The following is an 18,170-nucleotide window of genomic DNA, read 5'->3' as shown; positions in this document are numbered from 1 at the left end:
ACACTATTATTTCTATTTCCAGACACTCCACCTTGTTTTTTACAACATATAAGCTTCCAGGACAAATCAACGTGCACCAAGACGCATAACTTTCAACATATTTGACTAATGCCACCAACTATAAACATCGCGACTACGGAAGAAAACATGCTCCATTAACATTTCTAAAAACTCCAACATCTGTAGCTGCCAATAATATCTCCAGATAAATAAATAGCATTACCTGATCTGCAGCGGATCATTATAATACCAATTGTCTTTACATATAATATTTTTTACGGATCCATTTTGTTGGAACACTATATATACAAACCTCATTTATTCCAAATCAGTGTACATGTTGTACCGCACATAAACAACATCAATGTAATATATTTTTAACTAGACATGTGTGGCATACATACCACTGTTTTTGACTATATGCCCATTTTAACAACATTTTAATGTCTACATTAGCAAATATTTTTATTCAAATTTTAACTTCATACTAAGTTTCAATCAGAAGTAATGGGCCTTACAAACTGAATTTAGCTTCTAGGATGTATGCAAGTAAGGTGTTGCATTGATACCTCAATCAGAAATGTTCAAGCCAGTGTTCTGTACTTTCATGTGACTAATCAATAGCCAATTGTGTATATAGTTGAACTTGCCACTGTTGAGTTACACAAACATATGTGTGTTCCATATTATATAACCTAAAAATTGGATGGTAGTAGCAGTAAGGTGATATGTGTCTTCATGAACGATGCACACTAGTCATGCATTAGACATACCAACATTAATGATCAGTCTAAATTAGTCTAAACTTTTACCACTATATGTGATGTTTTTATGAACAATACAATTTTTAATGCATGTCAACTGAGGATGACCCCCTAGGGGTCGAAACTAGTCTTGACTATTTGACTATATTTACCTGCTTAATGTGAAATAAATTTGTATTGATAAGGTGGAGATTTGTATATATATTGTTTTTCTGTAAATTCATGAACGCTGTCGACTTTGGTCTTGAATGGTTTTCGGAAAACACGGAACCTGGACACCAGTATACCAAAAGAACATTCAACAGTTTACCTTGCTTGTGACAGCCTGTAATTGAAAATCTTATTTTCACAGTTCTTACACTTTGTTTTGGATACGACCCCATTAAACTTTCAGACAATGGGAAGGCCTCATAACCAACAAAAATATACAGCAATGGTTCTTCAAAATTAAGCATCAGTGCTAGAAGTGGGATTTTAAAATTATGTTCATGTTTTTGTCCAAGAAACTAGTTGAAAATATGCTTTCATCACTAAATCCATCTTCTCATTGAACCAACGTCAATTATTATAAACTAGTAGTTGAAGTCAACTACAGTCATTAGCATGACCGATAACGTGTGCTTGTAATTGAAGAACAAGGAACCAATTTTTGCTGGGTTCTTAATGATAACAAGCTTCTTATCCAACACACCAATGCATTGTGGAAAATGCCAGTGTTATTCAAATCCAACTGCAATCTGCTCCCACATTTCTGCTGTAGGTTATGGTAAATACAGTGGTTTGATGACGTCCCATATCGCGGTTGATACTTCATTAACAATCTGCGAAACAGTTAGATCGCCCATTCTATAGTTATAAGCAATACTTTTGTAACTGTTTCTAGAGACCAAAATATGGAAACGAAATACAAGACAATCTGGCAACCTAAATACATTGGAGCTTACAAAATATTAAAAAACAATAAAGTTGAAAGTACAACTTGACCTCAAAGTTGAAATATCCATCGCTTTAACAGAATAACTGAAAATGATCTCTCTTTCTTTTCAGGTAATGAAGCTAAGTTCATTTGGACAAAATTAAGGAGCTGTCAAAGAGATACGCTTAGTAGGTGATGCAAATATCTTACAAATGGAGCTGCAACTGAGTTCCTTAAGGAATAGAAATTCCAGAAACAGATGGAATTTTTATTGCCATATATGGTTAACAAGAAGCGGGTTGTCAATTAGCATGACAGTGATGATGAATGTGAAAATGTGATGGGACATTTTGCATCTCACTGAAGAGTATATGAAAGAATATTTTATCTTATATAACTCAGGATGACAATCTAATGATGTTAGATCTTCAAGGACATTATTTTCTGTGTGGTACTGTTTTTAATTACGTTCAGTTTTTGTGGTGTGTGTAGTATTTTTAATAAGAAATTTATAAGGTTGACCCATTTAGAAGATTCATAATTGAGGCTTTGTACTGGATATACAAATGTTAATGTCCCGTTTTATAAAATATAGTTAAATTATGTCATTTTAGGATCCTAATATATTCAGATTTGTTGGCCAATATTAAACCGTTAGTGATAAATTATTAATTCTGTTTATTTTTAACATGTTTGGTTTATTTATTAACTCTGTATAAATTATTCAGCTGAAGAAGGGCCAATTAGGGTCGAAACAATATACTGATTGTGAATGACATATATGAGAGCGAATCAAAAAGTAAGTTCCACTAGCTTGCCGTGAGAACACGCTGTGTGTCGTGACCATGGCCAATGCGAAGCAAGCTACAGTAACTGCTGACACGTCCCATAGTAAGTTTGGTATGGTATCCCATTGTGTTGTGTGTACAGAGCGGGCTAGGCTCAATGCAGCGTCAACTGGATGTTCACTCCAAACTGGAGGTGCGTGCAATTATCAGATTTGTTCGGTGCCTACGAATTTATCATATGAGCCACGTTTTTTCGTCAACTGTCGGCATCGCCACTCGCCAGTGTTCGCAGATTCTGTTTTTCCACACACTGCCTGTTGCGTGATATTATGGCGTTCCTTAAAAGGTTGAATACAAAAGAATTCTGATTTCATTCAACTTAGCAATCATGAAGCGCACTGTAGACCCACCGAAGTGTCAGTGTGGAAAGCTACTCCTCCATGTTTAGAGTTGAAATTACTCTGTAACATACTATTGTTTTAAAATGTAAAGGCAGTTTTGAATTAAAAGTCTGAATTTCAGTAATGGGGCCGACATTGTACTTCGAATGATGAATTATCCGTATTTCGAATTAAACAATTTAAATAACAGGCAAAACTGTATCTCATGTTTCCAGGAACGAGAGCTTCTTCCAATTAGGCAGGATTTTGAATTAACCGATTTTGAATTATCGAGTTTCTGTACTGGTTAATGCCACTTTAAAGGAAAGGGAGCTTTGCAGTGGAAGTTGGAGAGCTATCTTCAGAGGAGCAAACCCTTCAGAGTGGATGGATGATGAACAATTTCTTCAGAATCCTAAATCGAGCATTTTCCTGAGATATCTTTGCCAGAAAAAAGGTATGTAGGGATAGTCTCATTTTTAAATTGACAGAATGAGAAAAACCATAAATAATAATCTCTCTACTGTCTTCTTACCAGAATAAGGAACCAACGCATAACATAATGAGAAATCTACTGTGCTTGCTTTAATCCTGGAGCCATTAAAAATTATGACTGTGGTCTAATGCATGCCATCCACACTTTAGACCATGTTTTAAATATAATTCATGAAGATAATATTTCTTCTAATCTCAGCTTTTTCCATGTCTGTGTTTTCCTTTTATCAGTTTATTTGGATGATTTTAAGCATTCAGTGAGAATGTTCCCTCAGAACAGCAAATGCTGAATAACACATCATATACAGTACAGTTGGAAATAAAGAATATAAAAATGTAATACAATTATTAAAGACACAAGAAAACAATAAAACAAAAGAAAGATGTTAATAAACATGATAACTCAAAATACATGCTTTAACTCTCTCATATCCATGTTAGAGGTTTACAAATGTTGCAACTGTAACCTGTGGAATGAAGTTTTCATTTATGATGTTGATTTTTAGCCAGGAAATACAAAGCCACAAAACAAGCATTCAACAGACACAGACTAGGACAATTTTGAAGTTACAGATAATATGCTCTTCTGAATATGAAGTGTTCGCCAAACTATTTTTGAAAGAAGGCATAGTGTTTCCTGAGCAATGTTACTCTTACACTGTCTACTGAAACCGCTAAAAAAAAAGAAAAACAACCTACAACTTGTTCAGTTCATTGACCGGGTCAGGGATGTAATGAATGAAAGATATATAGGCTGTTATTACAATGGGGTCGCCACTCCCAAGGTGATTTATTAATGAGTGATAAGTGCTATGAAATGATAATGGAGAATGTTGCTGGAATGAAAGATGACAGGGAAAACCGGAGTACCCGGAGAACAACCTGTCCCGCCTCCACTTTGTCCAGCACAAATCTCACATGGAGTGACCGGGATTTGAACCACGGTATCCAGCAGTGAGAGGCCGACGCGCTGCCGTCTGAGCCACGGAGGCTACCAACATAGACTGAAATACTGATTACTAGCCTGGAAAAGTCACCTGTCAATAGTTAATACTGCTTTGACACCATGCATATCTAATAAATTATAATACTACAATTCTGTAGAGTGAATCCAATCCTGGAAATATATAACAAGGTTCTACACAATATGTACCGCAAAATGAGATGATTCCAATCAGCTGGTGTGAATCTAAACATTACTTAGTTTTCAACAATAGAAAATGTGTGAAAATTGTGAAAATTGGTTTTCAAAGCCTTGAAAATGTGGACCAAGGGAGTGAATTAATGCAGAATACAAGGCTGGACATGGAGATTAGCAAGAGGGTGCAACAGGGTGATGCATTCTACCAGAGAGTAAGAAACCTAATCTGGAATAAGGAAGTACCAACGAAGCGTAAAGAGATAATGTACAAAATGTATTATGCATACACATTAACTTATGCGAAAGATACAGATGGAAACGAAACATTAAGTGCTAATAAAGAGGTTGCAGACCTCTTAGACTAAATTTTTTTAGTTTGATAACAATCAAAAACAGGACAAAATCGCTGTGTTGAAAATTCAGGCTGACAGTCTGTCTTTGCAGAAGCACCATCCCAAGAATGGCTAGGAGGGGAGCGAAAAAGCTTGAGAAACCAAGTTTGAGATAAGAGAACATGCCAGGTGAAACGTATGTGATAAGCGATGGAAAAATGCCGATGAATTTACAATTTTAGAATAGCAGCATTCTCAATTTCTTCTCAATTTAGCGATCCCGTTCTTGTAGATTATTTCCAATGTTGGCTAGGTGTGTTTGCCTTATTTTAAATGGTCGGGAGGACAGTAACAAAATTGAGAAGCTGTGTTAGAGAAGTAACAGGTGCATGGTAAACTGTAAGTGACCATAGTGGAAACAATCAATGAACTTCCAATCTGTAATGGAAAAAGCGAGGTTGTGTGAGAAACTTGGGCTGATAAGAAAGAAGTGTAAAATGGGTGTGAAGAAAACGTTAAACTTACGGTACTTAAAAGGTGGTAGTTTTCTCGAATCGGCCTGGCCTTGTTGAAGTTAGCGGTCCCGTTCGTACGATCGAGTCTATTGTTAGCTCAGCTGTGTTTGCAAGGATGGGAGGGGGAAGGGAGGTGCAGGGCTGGTGGGGAGAGGGTGGGGGGTGGGGAAAGGGGAGTGGTGGTGAGTTGGAGAGATGGAGGCGGGGTTTGTTTTAATTATAGAAGTTCCTACAAATATATGGAGAAATGTTTCAAGTAGAATGTCCTTTTGTTTGTTGATTCCAGTTAAAATGTGAGAGTGGTTCATAAACGGATTTGAATTGATGTGGATGCTCTCGAGAACGTTGAATAAGCTGCCTTTTTGCTCATAATGCAAGATCTTAAGATCTTTATTTATTGATGTGTAATCGTGGTTGGCCAACGGCCGTAGCCGTGTTGAAACACCGGATCCCGTGAGATCTCCGAAGTTAAGCAACATTAGGCGTGGTCAGGAGTTGGATGGGTTGCCACGTGCTGTTGGCGGGGGGGTAAGGGAATGGAGGAGCGGAAAGGAACTGGCCATCCTACCGCACGTAAACTCCGGCTCAGAAACACCTCTGCGGAGGTTCGGACCTGCCTTCGGGCAGAATAACCCTTACCTTAATTGTGGCTGGATGCTTTATGATGTTCACTCATAGCTGAAAAACATTTATGTTTGAGAGCAATGCGATGTTCGGCATATCTTATTACAAAACTGCTGCCTGTTTGACCTACATAGCTGGAATTACAGGATTGGCATTCTAATTTGTAAACTCCAGAGTTCAAATATCTATTATTAATGTTATTATTGTTATTGTTGACAGCGTGTGGATTGAAAATGAATTTGGAGTGGGTGTGAGAGTTTCTAAACGCTATTTTGATGTTTTTTTAAAAAAAATATTGGATATTTGGTAAATGCTACTATTATTGAAAGTGAATGTGGAAAACTTTTCTTTAGGAGCAGAATTTTTTTCTAGGGTAGTCTTGGGTCTGCTCTTATATCTATTGATGCACGTAGGGTAAGGATCCAGGACACGTTTGATCGGATTTATATTGATAAAAAGTGGTTTTACATGACAGAAGTGGCAGGGAGATTCTATCTTGGTACAGGAAAGGCTGAACTGCACCAAACTCAATCATACGAACGGGACCGTTAACTTTGAGAAGGCCAGGTCGGTTCGAGACGACAACCACATTTTAAATACTGTAAGTTTAACGTTTTCTTCACACCCATTTTACACTTCTTTCTTATCAGCCTAAATTTCTCACACAATCTCGCTTTTTCCATTACAGATTGGAAGTTCATTGATTGTTTCCACTATGGTCACTTACAGTTTACCATGCACCTGTTACTTCTCTAACACAGCTTCTCAATTTTGTTACTGTCCTCCCGACCATTTAAAATAAGGCAAACACACCTAGCCAACATTGGAAATAATCTACAAGAACGGGATCGCTAAATTGAGAAGAAATTGAGAATGCTGCTATTCTAAAATTGTAAATTCATCGGCATTTTTCCATCACTTATCACATACATTTCACCTGGCATGTTGTCTCCTCTCAAACTTGGTTTCCCAAGCTTTTTTGCTCCCCTCCTAGCCATTTGTGGGATGGTGCTTCTACAAAGAAGCTTGAATTTTCAACATAGTGATTTTGTCCTGTTTTTGAATTGTTATCAAACTAAAAACAATTTAGTGTAAGAGGTCTACAACCTCACTATTAGCACTTACTTGTTTAGTTTCCATATGTATCTTTTATTTTAATTTATTTTCTTCTTAGGTTTAGCACATTTTTTTGGATTCAATTATGTTTTATATTTTTATATTAAGTGGGGAGTGGTGACTGAAACATTTCATACAAAAAAGGTCTCAAGCAAGGAAGTGCACTGGAGCCATTATTGTTTATTATATTGATGAATGAAATCATAAAACGTGTAAAACAGAGTATAAGTAGTGATGAAGTGAATGCTTTGGTATTTGCAGATGAAAATTCTAAATTCCCATTTGGAATTGCTAGGTGGACATTAATTCCATTGTGGAGTTTTCTCTCCCGTATGCAGTTATCAGACTGTGCCTCATAAATAGGCTTCTGATAAATTTCACCTGCATACACCCCAGCATCAGTGGGTAGGGTCTGACACATCCCATTCTGACGAGTCTAGTGTCAGACCTAAGACGAAATGCTGGTTAATAGAGCAAACGGCTGAAAAGCCATACATCTAATTTTTGATCTGATTTGCAGATGATGTGGTGATTTGGGGAAAGGGAGAAAAGGAAGTACAAAGAACACTGCATGTTTGGAATGAAAATCTGAAGGAGTTTGGAATGGTAATTAGTAAAAAAGAAAACTGTAGTCCTGCACTGTGGAAAAGAGAAAAAAAGAAGTCAAGTGAACATAGACGGAGAACAGTTAGAAAATGTAGAACAGTTTACATATCTGAGTAGCATTATTAATGGAGGTAATGAAATCAATCCTGAAATTAATAACAGACTAAGCAAAGGTACAACATTTTATCATCAAGTCCGAGAGCTTTTATGGGATGACAAAGTACCCAAGAGAACGAAATTAACATTGTATAAACAGTATTTCATACCAATTGTAACATATGGACTAGAAACACTGGTAACTAATAAGAGACAATACAGTAAGATCTAAGCAGTAGAAATGAAATTTTTAAGAGCATCGGTTAAAAAGACGAGAAGAGATAGAATTCAAATTAAAATCAGAGAAGAGCTAAATATAGAACCGTTAGTACAGAAGATACAGAAAGCAAGACTGAGATGGTTTGGACATGTAAAACGAATGGGAAAGGAATGGGTAGCAAGAAGGGAATTGGAAAGAGAAGTTAAGGGAAAGAGACCAGTTGGAAGACCGAGAAGGTGGATGGATCACATATGGAAGGACACTAGAGAAGCTGGATTTTATGTGGCGGAAGTAATGGAGCAGAAAAAGTGGAAGGACTGAAAGGACTGGAGGAGGCTTGTTAATCATACCCGGGTGACTGGAGTGGGACATTGATGATGATGATGATTATTAACCTTTCTTCACTGAATTTGTCTCAGCGAGTTATTTATTGCCCAATCTAGTGATGTAAATATTGTTATTGTTTTTATTTCCACCTGTCTCTTTTGTTTTTCATTTGTTCCTTCATTATGTTTTTAGCACATTTTAAGCTTGTATTATGTAGATTACTTTAAACCCCGTTTATTTCACTGAAGATGGCTCAAACGAGTCGAAACATGTTTGAATTTTATTGCTCCATCTAATGATGAAATTATGTTTTGTATTGAATTAGGAGGATGCATTTAATTTTTTCCTTTGTAAAGTGTAACAAGAATCTCACAGCTGATCATTGTATTGATCTCTTGACTAAATGTTCTACAATAATGGTAAGGTGAGCATGCAATACCAACAAATGTCATTGTCCGCAGAGGTTTGTTTCAACTTTCAACGACTTCCTTTCTCAATAATGTAATTTCATATATCTGGCAAAAACACTTTATTTTGATAGGAAAATTTAAGACGGTGAAAATATTTTCTTTAATTATGCACTCCCTTTTTTCTTTCTCCTCGCCTGTCCCTTCAGTTACATTAGTCTTGTGTTCCTCTACATCACAGTAATGTGGAAGTAGAAGGCATAGTCAGTACTCCCTCTGTCCCAAAATAATAGTCACATTTCTTCAATGGATGTATTTGCTCTGGAAACAAAAGGGAAGTAAAACATAAACAAAGACCTTAATCTGAGGAGGGTTACAGGATGTATTACATGCACTGTGAACTGTGGGTAATATCCATGTCCTTACTAGGCACATTTACTATTGGGGTGTTCAGTACAGAATCTGCTTTAGGCAAGTACAGTGGTTATAATGAATGAAAGACCTCACTGTGTGTTGGCAATCGGTTGTCTATGGTTTAATGTTTTGTTATGGCTTTTGTGGCTGTAGGGGTGAAGTGTTTACAGAATAGGAAAAACAGCTAAAAAATATATGATATTTACCATACATTACAGACTTAAAAAAGGAGAAGTAAGACAACATTCCTCAACTCTGAAACCAACACTGAACATGGCAAATGAACAGAAATGTCTGCGGTTTTGTTTGTAAATGCTGGATCCAAAAGTCTCCACACGTAGGGCAAGGATCCAGGACAAGTTCGATCAGATTTATATTGATAAAAAGTGGTTTTACATGACAGATGTGGCAGGGAGATTCTATCTTGGTACATAATAGGGATGAGAAGAGGGAATCGCAAGGCATGTGAAGGGATTGTACGTTATGACCTGCTAGAGGAGAAAATCATGAGGTTTCATGATTAATTGCAGTGCCTGAGACAGGCAGGCTGGCCAACAGAAAAAAAACTTAAGATAAAACCAACACACTAGTGGAACCAAGCATGCTATTGCAATGAACTAAATAAATAAATAAATAAATAATTGTCACCTCATAGCCCCTCAAAATTCCTCAAAAATAATTTTCCCCCTACCCCTGACTCTTCTATCCCCCAGCTTTCCCTCTGGGTCGATTAAATCCCCTAAATCTAGGGGTAAAGCCCTAAGTTGGCATCACTGAGTGCAGACGGAAGCGAGAGACGTTCTACCCTCGTCACAGGAAAGTTCAATAAGCCAGGATGTTTTAAGGGTATCGAGTACTTTCCGTGCAAGTACACAGAATACTTTTTTGTTTGTTTAACCTTCCTTTGACAATTTTTATTCTCTTCTATGAGCCACGATATTAAATTTGCAAGATCTAAGAAGTGCCTTAATTTGTCCATATTACATCATGCTATCTTCTTTCAATAGCTGTTTCGTTGTTTGATATATCTGTCAGAAAAGCAGGGGATTCAGGTACAAATCCTGACAATAGTTACCCTTTTAATTCCATCACAGAATCATGAACACTTTAAGGGAAGCTATATCTTATAGCCATTTCTAAGTTTAAACAATTTTAGTCAATTTCTGGGCATCACTTGGTTTCATGGTAATCATACCTTGTCTTTGCCCAGCTGATATCTCCAAAGACAGTTGTTTCTTCATCAAAAACATGATGAAAGTTTTACACTTGAACAACAGAAAATTCTGAACATGTTTTACCGCTACATAGACCAGAGCTTATCCGACACCTAGAAATATTAATACTGCATGCACTGCACCATAAAGTACACAAATATACACAAAATATTAACATTATTTTTTGACAGGTTCTCCTTGCATATAAAGAAAACAAGTTTATTAATGTGGTAAACACTAGGTTGGCATTAAGATATTTAACATTAACTGGTATTGATTAGTGCTCTATCTGTCATAAAAGAAAGAAAAGTTCCACCTGATCAATACCTATTTATTATCACAGGTTTGATAGAAATCACATGTATATTAGGACCAGTTTCGACCTCTTACCAGGTCATCCTCAGCTGCATTAGAATCTTATGTTTGCATAAAGTGGTTGAGTTATACACAAAGTGTATCGGCTAAGCTTATACAAATTCAGGCTTGTAACTCGCATGTTCATCAGTCTTTTTAAAACAACATAAGAATGTGCAGTCACTTGTTAATTTAGACTACAGACAGACATTTGCGTCGAAACATATCTTACAATGTTTTAATATTTTAATGTGTTTATATGTTTGTATGATGGGCAAATTTCACATTATTTCAATGTAATACGTACTGCAAAACAACGCAAGATTTATTGTTATCAACTGTTTTAGACTTTCAGAAATGCATTCAAGCACGTTTAACCATGTTTGCTAATATGTTAATGTAGATTATATAATATGTTTTATTGAACTATCAGCATATAATTCCATTTGGATAGCGTATTTTACTGCTAATTTACTGCTATAACATTAATCACTTCACAAGTATAAACAAAGCTCGCCTCATACATGACTAAACATTTATAAGAATGGAGCTCATTTTAACTGAATAGGCAAATGCCTATGGTAAACTATTTCTACATACTCATTACGCATTAGAAAAAGAAAAAAGACGAACTCATTTTATTATAATTATATGTGTACATTGGGTCATTATATTATGTAATAAGAGTATTTAACATGTTCTAATCTTTGCTATGTTGTAACACTGGAACTCTTAGCAAAAGTGTAATCAACATAATGTTAAATTTCAGAGTATGTCATAAAACTTTCAAGAATGAGGCATAATACAAAATGCAAACATAAGATTCTCATGCAGCTGAGGATGACCTTGTAAGAGGTCGAAACCGGTCCTAATATACATGTGAATTCTATCATACATGTGATAAATAAGTATTGATCAGGTGGAACTTTTCTTTCTTTTATGACATTTGGTGGCTATCAATACGGAACAAAATGAAATTTATAAATCAGGATAGTGCTCTATTTAACAATAAGAACTAGCTTCAACTAAAAAATGGGATGTGTAATAGAGTTGAGTGAATATAATTAAATACATTTTAGAAATTGAACTGTAGAACTATAAAAATGATGCATTTCACTATATAATAATGATGACCCGTAAAGGGGAATAGGCATAACAGCTGCAGTTATTTTTCTTCCATTAAGTTCATTAGGTCTCTCATCATACTGTCGTGTTCAATACACTGCATCCTAACGATACCTGTTCCTTGTGTTTATATGACACTAATGAGTAAAAGCTAATGAAAAACAAGAAGTTGTAAGTTTAGCAAGAATAGCAGTCAGCACATCCAGCATGCAGTACATGCACTATGTGGAGCACTAGACAACGGTGGTGTTTAGCAGTATTTTAAACATATAACTAGCTAAGGTATTCTGCAGAAATATCCAAAAAGAAACCACTGTGAAGTAGAAGTCCTCATCCAGTGTGTCCAACTTGATTCTATGAGACACTTCATACATGGCATTGTACGAAGATGTAGAGATTGTCCTGTCCTTTTGTATTTTCTATTTCTCCCTCTTCCCACAATGATTGATGATGATGATGATGATGATGATGATGATGATGCTTGTTTAAAGGGGCCTAACATCTAGGTCATCGGCTCAATGGTTCGAAATGAGATGAAATGCAATGACAATTTAAAAGTAAAAAATTCATCCACTGACCAGAATTCAAAATGTGATGATGAAGAATGAATAGATGAATATGAATTTAAAACAATTAGTGGATCCAACCTGCAATGCTTTACCTCCCCAGAAACTATATTACTGACCAAGGGACTGCTTCCAAAAAGCACAATCCTGAATCTATGATCCTTCTTGTCTAAAGGGGTTCAAAATCCAGGTCAATGGTCCCTCATAATGGTACTTATTGCTAGTAAAGTAGAACCATGGTATTTCTCAAGTTGCGGTACGAATGAAAAGTAGCATAAACTCACGGTGTTCCAAACATTATGGTACCACTCACAAGTATTGTACATAGCACAGGTAACGCAGACCTATGGTGTTTCTCACATAATGGTGCCATTTGTAGGCAACACAAACCTATGGTGCACCTCACATAGGTGTACTAATCACAGGGACTCATACTATCCCGTGGTGTTCCTCACATAGTGGGTAAAAATCACAGGCAATGCAGACCAACAGTGTCGCTCATATAGTGGTACTAATCAGAGGCAATGACCAGACCTGTGGTGTTTCTCATATAATGGTAAAAATCATAGGCAACATAAGCCCATGATGTTCCACATATAGTAGTTTCACAAGTAGTTTCATGGTTCTAATTCAATCATCCTTTGTTCGCTCCTTTTAGTCGCCTCTTACTACAGGCAGGGGATACCGTGGTTGTATTCTCTGTCTGCTTCCCACACCCACAAGGGGTCCCCGACTGATCTGTCACTGTGTTTATCCTATTTTGTATTCCTTTTTTGATGTTCCTGTCTTCCTATGTATGACTTGATTTGCACTTGTGCATGCCAGTTTCTTTTACAGAAATCTGCAAAGAATGAAGTAAAACAGTCTTAGACTCCAGAACTGTGCAGCCTAAATCAGTTTTGGAATTATTGTGGTGAAATTAGAACACATTTTCACAGCAAGAAAAGCAGCTGATAAAGTAAACTCCTGTCCTCATCCCGAGGTAGTGCAGCTCCTTTTGGGCGCACCGCCAACAGACGTGAGCTGCATGCACCATTTCAACCAGCTAACAATGATGGAACATTATGAAAGTCAGTGCGATTGCTGTTCAATTCATTCAGTCATCTACAACAATTATAGGAAAACAGAGATGCTGCAGAGAGAGCACAAATCATAAGGGGAGCATTCTTAAACACACTGGATACTCATGCGCATCCATCAATTATTCATCTATGCATTCTTCAACTCATCGCTGAACTCCACAACGCGTTCTTATTTCCAACATTCATGAGCTGAAGGAAGCGCAGTTCTATAAAATCAATCGATCTCAGAAGCCATTAAGACAGATGGAACATGACCACGACCAGTCATTAGATAGAAAAGACTAGTAGTGGAGGTTATGATATGATATACTGTTGCTAGAAAAATATGATATACTGTTGCTAGAAAACTTGCTGAAGATCCTTCAGATTGTACAGAAAGTTTTTCAGGTGATATGGCAGTGAAAGGGGGGTAGCAGCCTTTCGGAAGTTGCAAGGGCGGCAGTCTGGATGATTGACTGATATGGCCTTGTAATAATACTCAACATGGCTTAGCTGTGTTGATACTGCTACACGGCTGAAAGCAACGGGAAACTACAGCCGTAACTAACTCCTGAGGACATGCAGTTCTCTCTGTATGAATGATGTACTGATGATGGCTTCCTCCCGGGTAAAATATTCCGGAGGTAAACTAGTCCCCCATTCGGATCTCTGGGTGGGGACTACACGAGAGGGGGGCGACCATCAGGAAGATGGATACTGACATTCTGCAAGTCGGAGCGTGGAATGTTAGAAGTTTGAATCATTGTGGTAGATTAGAGAATCTGAAAAGGGAGATGGATAGACTAAAGTTAGAGGTAGTTGGTATAAGTGAAATACGTTGGCAGGAAGAACAGGATTTCTGTTCAAGCAACTACCGAATTATCAACACAAAATCAAACAGAGGAAATGCAGGAGTTGGTTTAATAATGAATAAGAAAATAGCTCAGCGGGTAAGCTACTATGACCAGCATAGTGAAAGAATTATTGTCGTTAAGATATACACCAAACCAATGTCCACACACAATAGTGCTGGTCTATATGCCTACTAGCTCAGCCGATGATGAGGAAATCGAAAGAACATATGAAGAGATAGAAGATTTAATACAATATGTAAAAGGTGACGAGAATCTAATTGTGATGGGAGACTGGAATGCAGTGGTAGGCCAAGGAAGAGAAGGTAATACAGTAGGAGAATTTGGATCGAGACAAAAGAACGAAAGAGGAAGTCGGCTGGTTGAAACCTGCACTGATCATAATCTAGTCCTTGCCAATACTTGATTCAAACACCACAAACGACGGCTTTATACGTGGACGAGACCCGGAGACACTGGAAGGTATCAAATAGACTTCATTATGGCTAGGCAGACATTCAGAAACCAGGTGTTGGATTGCAAAACTTTTCCAGGAGCAGACGTGGACTCTGACCACAACTTGTTGGTCATGAAATGCCATCTGAAGCTGAAGGAATTGAAGAAAGGAAAGAATGCAAAAAGATGGGATCTAGACAAGTTGAAAGAAACGAGTGTGAGGGATTGTTTCAAGGAACATGTTGCAAAAGGACTAAATGAAAAGGCTGAAGGAAACACAATAGAGGAAGAGTGGATAGTCATGAAAAATGAAGTGAGCAGGGCTGCTGGAGAAATGTTAGGAAGGAAGAAAAGATCAACTAAGAATCAGTGGATAACTCAGGAGATACTAGACCTGATTGATGAACGATGAAAATACAAGAATGCTAGAAATGAAGAGGGCAGAAAAGAATATAAGCGATTAAAGAATGAAGTGGACAGAAAGTGCAAGGTAGCTAAGGAAGACTGGCTGAAGGAGAAGTGCAAGGATGTCGAAGGTTGTATGGTCCTAGGAAAGGTATATGCTGCATACAGGAAAATCAAGGAAACCTTTGGAGAAAGGAAATCTAGGTGTATGAGCTCAGATGGAAAGCCACTTCTAGGGAAAGAAGACAAAGCAGAAAGATGGCAGGAACATATCCAACAGTTGCATCAAGGTGAAGATGTAGATAATTTGGTTCTGGAACAAGAAGAGGCTGTTGATGCTGATGAAATGGGAGACCCAAATTTGAGGTCAGAGTTTGACAGAGCTGTGAGCGACCTAAATAGGAATAAGGCACCTGGAATTGACGACATTCCCTCTGAATTACTGACTGCCTTAGGAGAAACCAGCTTGGCAAGGTTATTCCATTTAGTATGTAAGATGTATGAGACAGGAGAAGTCCCATCCGATTTTCGGCAGAATGTTGTTATACCTATTCCCAAGAAAGCTGGTGCTGACAGGTGTGAAAACTATCACACCATTAGTTTAGTATCTCATGCCTGCAAAATTTTGACATGTACTGTTTACAGAAGAATGGAAAAACAAGTTGAAGCTGCGTTGGGAGAAGATCAGTTTGGCTTCAGAAGAAATGTAGGAACACGTGAAGCAATCCTGGCTTTACGTCTGATATTAGAGGATCGAATCAAGAAGGACAAGCCCACGTACATGGCATTCGTAGATCTAGAAAAGGCCAAGCTATTTAAGATTCTGAAGGTGATTGGGATCAGATACCGAGAACGAAGAATGATCTACAATCTGTATAAAAATCAGTGTGCAGTGATAAGAATTGAGGGCTTTGAAAAATAAGCAGCAATCCAGAAAGGAGTGAGGCAAGGCTGCAGTTTGTCCCCCCTCCTTTTCAACATTTACATAGAACAGGCAGTAAAGGAAATCAAAGAGAAATTTGGAAAGGGAATCACAGTCCAAGGAGAAGAAATCAAAACCTTGAGATTTGCCGATGATATTGTTATTTTATCTGAGACTGCAGAAGATCTTGAGAAGCTGCTAAATGGTATGGATGAAGTCATGGGTAAGGAGTACAAGATGAAAATAAATAAGTCCAAAACAAAAGTAATGGACTGCAGTCGAACGAAGGCAGGTGATGCAGGAAATATTAAATTAGGAGATGAAGTCTTAGAGGAAGTAGATGAATACTGTTACTTGGGTAGTAAAATAACCAACGATGGCAGAAGTAAGGAGGACATAAAATGCAGATTAGCACAAGCAAGGAAGAGCTTTCTTAAGAAAAGAAATTTGCTCACTTCAAACATTGATATAGGAATTAGAAAGATGTTTTTGAAGACTTTCGTATGGAGCATGGCATTGTATGGAAGTGAAAGATGGACGATAACTAGCTCAGAAAGAATGAGAATAGAAGCTTTTGAAATGTGGTGTTACAGAAGAATGCTGAAGGTGAGATGGATAGATCGAATCACAAATGAAGAGATACTGAATCGAATTGGCGAGAGGAGATCGATTTGGCTAAATTTGACGAGAAAAAGAGATAGAATGATAGGACACATCTTAAGACACCCAGGACTTGTTCAGTTGGTTTAAGGAAGTGTAGGTGGTAAGAACGGTAGGGATAGACCAAGGTATGAATATGACAAGCAGATTAGAGCAGATGTAGGATGCAATAGTTATGCAGAAATGAAAAGGTTAGCACAGGATAGGGTGGCATGGAGGGCTGCATCAAATCAGTCTAAGGTCTGATGACTCAAACAACAACAACAACAACAACAACAACAACAACAACAACAACAACAACACGTGGCAGTGATGACCTACTAATTATACCTAGATAGATCTTCAAGAGCATGCAAACTTTAGTCATTATTTATCTGTAGCGGCACAATACAGGGATAATGGCTTATCTCACTTCAGGCTTTCAAGAAGTTCAGTGAAAGTATCAATATAAGAAAATCTTATGAATTTATATAGCCATATTTGTCCAATATTCCTAGTTAAGTAACCAATGACCCACTATTTTAGCCAATTTCATTATAATACGGACATCTGACTAATCGTTTACATTCATTCTCCAATATATTTTTCTGTTTTCCAGCAATTCATTATTATCCATCAGACATAAATCAATGATGTAACTGATACAATTCAGCGCACAATTTACGATGAGTTTTAAAACATCCATGGCATGATCCAATATTGTTTCTTACCTGATATGGAAATTCTATCACAGATTTGTCTGTTCACATTGACCAGATTCCTTCAGACATGTATAGGTCGCCTCATGTACCCTGCGATTCCAAGATCTTCCCACTATCATGTCTGCATGGCTCATGTACAGTGTGTGGCAAGGACACAAATTATCCAACTACTTTTAAGAAGACTGATATTGAGGGCTATTACAGTACTGCATCAAATCAATCTTTAAGGTAGAAACAGATGTAGCTTTTGACAAATACACTGAAGATCTCAATGTAATGAATTTCAGTTTTTATGTTTCATGTTAGAATATTCTCGAGTAGTCCGGGCAGCCTAAGAGGAACTCCCATTCAGTGATTCCCTTTATATACATGGTGCATTTAAAAAGTAAGCACACATGTCTTTTTAAAGTTAAACAATATTATTCTGAAAACATTTTCTTTGGTTTCTACACACCTTAAACTAACTTTTACACCATTATTAAGGCATTTGCCATAATGGGCCACCAATTTTTGTATACCTTTATCATAGAATCATGCCACCTGTGATGAAAGCCACCCAAAGCAGAGAGAGTGACAAAATTGTGTACCATCTGTCTTCACAAACTTTTACGTCAACAGCACACACCAAATCATCTGTGACGATAGACGGTCGGCCGCTCTGCAGAAATCATGCACGACCTTCATTGAACATTCAAACCCATTCCTTAACCATTC

General features: G+C 37.3%; 1 protein-coding gene across 1 annotated transcript in view; it reads right to left on the bottom strand.

Moving 5' to 3' along the window:
* mbc (myoblast city) overlaps nt 1-18,170 on the bottom strand; it is a 413,292-nt gene that overhangs the window by 67,393 nt on the left and 327,729 nt on the right. The window lies entirely within an intron of this gene.

The sequence above is a fragment of the Anabrus simplex genome, chromosome 7 (assembly GCF_040414725.1).
Source record: "Anabrus simplex isolate iqAnaSimp1 chromosome 7, ASM4041472v1, whole genome shotgun sequence".
Lineage (NCBI taxonomy): Eukaryota > Metazoa > Arthropoda > Insecta > Orthoptera > Tettigoniidae > Anabrus > Anabrus simplex.
The sequence above is the reverse complement of the archived record's forward strand: the minus strand, read 5'-3'. Positions and strand labels throughout refer to the sequence as shown.